Genomic DNA, 2974 nt, shown 5'->3' on the forward strand with positions numbered 1-2974 from the left:
CCTACCAGTCTGCTCATTGTTTTGTAAAGAAAGAAAAAGCTGGTGGCCACGGGTGGAGCAGTGCCCCCGAACTGGTCCAGGGGTCGTCTGCTTGACAGTGGGAGGGAGGGATGCCAGGGAGGCAGACTTGTGACAAACTGCCAAGTAGTGGTGGGGCATCGATTCACAGGGAAGGAGGACAAAGATGATGAAAGCTGACCCTTTCGAAACGCATTCGTGGGGTGCTCATTAGTCACGTTACATCCGCTCTCAATCCACCCTCTGGGCTCCTGTGTCACAGGTACCTGGGTGGAGCCCTCCATCAGGATGAACGGGTCTCGAGATGGAGAGGTTGTTCCACATTCTCCAAGGGCTGGATGGGCCGTGCGGTCCCTTCCAGGGAGGCGAGAGAGGCAGCGATGTGCTGGTGGAAGCAGAGACTGGAGGGATGGGCCAGGAGCCAGGGGTGCAGGCGGCCTGGAGAAACTGGGAATGGCAAGGAACTGATTCCCCCCCCCCCCCCCCCCATCATTCAGGGGAACTCTGGTCACCAACACCTTGCTTTCAGTCCTTAAGATCCATCTCAGGTCTTCTGAACGTGTAGATAATACATTTGCTATCTTAAGGGACACAGTTTGTGGTGATTCGTTACAGCAGCCCTAGGAAACCAACAGTGAGGGGCACGGGGAGGGTTGGGGGTCATAAGTCTACATTTTCGATGGATTCCTGGCAGGATTCTTACGCACACGACGTGTTGAGGGCTAGAGGTGTAGTGGAAAGGGATTGAGAGCCAGGAGGTCTGGATTCAGTCTAGCTCTGGTGTCATGATTTATGTGACTTTGACAAAGTCTCTTCATTTGGCTGAGCCTCAGTTTCACTATTTATAAACAAAGATTTGCAAGCGTGGGGGAGGGGAACCTCCAAGGACTCTTCTGGCTGTATTATTCTGCGAACTGAAGGGAAAATAGTGGCGCTCTTTGAAAAGAGTAAAATCTGCCCAGTGTTGGTCCTGCTAGAATTGCATCTCCCATAAGGAAGGGGTGCTGTTAATTATTGTCACAGCACTTCCTGCGCCAGGTCCTGGGCTAAGCACTTCACTTCCATGAACTCTCATCCATGATTCTCTTGGTACAGCGATCAGTCCAATGTGCAATTAATAATTAAATGCTTTGGGGAGATGATTTCTAGCCAGGAGTCTGATCAATAAGCTAGTAAGCGGGGCTGAGGGGTGGGCACCCTCTTTAGCTAATGAAGGGGGTGACTCCCTGTCTCTGCTATGAAAAGAAAAATGTCACAAACATTACATGCAGCCTGAGGGGTATGGATAGAAGGGGGAAGGGGCTGCTGTTGCCAGGCAACTGGCTCATCACTAATCATGTGCATAAAAGCTCTGGGTCTCCGTTGTCAGCACAGCTAGTGGGCTTCTCCTCCCTCAGCCCGCTCCCTACAGCTGGCCTTCTGCACTGGTTCCAGACAGACTCCCAAACAAGTCAAGGTCCCCCTCAGGTCCCCAGGGTTGGTTCTGTTGCTAGAAAGCAAAATGAAAATAAAAGTCTCTTGGTGTCCGTCCCAGACAAGGGTGGCCTGGCACCCCACTCCACCATGGCATTTGAATAAGCCATCACCCCAGAGGCTCACTAGATTTGAGGAAAATCCTCTCTGACCCCTCCATTCAAGAGAGGCTCTTATTGTTTGCCGTGTGGATGCTGAGCAAACATGTGGGTCCCTGGGCTGGCTTTTGATGTGCTCTGCAAACACTTCTCTCTGGATACAACCAACTGTCCAATTAAGCAAGACTCAGCCCTCTTCCCCCAGGAGATTTGTTGTCTTAAAGAGCCAGGATCCAGTGTGACTGGAGAGTTTACATAGCACATGTCACCCAAAGAAAATGCACCCCCATGAAACCAAGGCCCCAGGGGGCCCAGCCTTCTTTTGGAAGAGCACGGCAAAGGGCTGCTTCATCTGAGGCTGCTTCTGGAACACAGGCTCAGGAAGAGCCCATATTGGGACAAGAGTTCTTATGTTTCCTTCTAAGATGCTGAGGGTCTCTGGAATAGAGGACTACTCGTAGGCTCGTGGGGACAAACGCCATGTTTGAGATGTGATGCTGGAGTCATTAAAGGGCTGCCTTCGTTTCTGAAGGTTATTTCAGAGAGAAGTTGACACAGCATTAGCTAAAAATATAGGTAACACCCCAGAATGTGGACTGTGCCAACCTATTTGCCCTCTCAGTTAGAAGGTTGGTGTGGTCCTGTTCTGGCCAAGCTCCTAAAGTTGGGAAAGGGGCCAGGTCTTCCTCGGGAATCCCTGAAGGGTTTGTGCTACCCCTGCAGGCCAAAGCAGGTGGTGCTGCTTCTGGGAGTGTTTGATGCAGGGACACAATCCAGTGCCTGTCACTGTCCCCTTCCCTCTCTCTGCTTGGACCACACTGGCCTCCTTGCTCTTTCTCAAAACAACAACAACAACAACAACAACAAACCCAAGAAAACAATTAGGCCTTTGCACCAGACCCCAGGTTCTCCTATCCCAGATATCTGGATGACCTGAGCCTACCTTGACCGTCACCCCGTTAAAATAAGACACCCCCTCCCACATTTATTCTCTCTCCTTGCTGTTTTAAATTTCTTAAGACCTAATCACTTTCTTGCTTGCTTCCTTTCTCTCCACCCGCCTTCCATCTGTCTGACAATCATTTGTCCATGCATATATTTTATTGCCTAGGGCATAAGCTTCATGCAGGTAGGATCTTGTCTCTTTTATTAATCGCTGCATCCCCCACGCCTGCCACTGGGCCTGTCACAAAGCCAGTCCTCAGTAAGCATGTGCTGAATGGATTGTGATTACTGCGATTCTACCCGGCACCGGGAAGACACGGGGCTCCCTGCTTACAGCCTCATGCACCCGGCACCCGAGCCTTTCCTGGATGTGACTGATGGAGTGCCTTTCTGGGGGACCCTTCTGGATAGGTTATGCTTATTCCACCCATAGACACAGC

This window comes from Sciurus vulgaris (assembly GCF_902686455.1).
Source record: "Sciurus vulgaris genome assembly, chromosome: 5".
NCBI classification, from domain to species: Eukaryota; Metazoa; Chordata; class Mammalia; order Rodentia; family Sciuridae; genus Sciurus; species Sciurus vulgaris.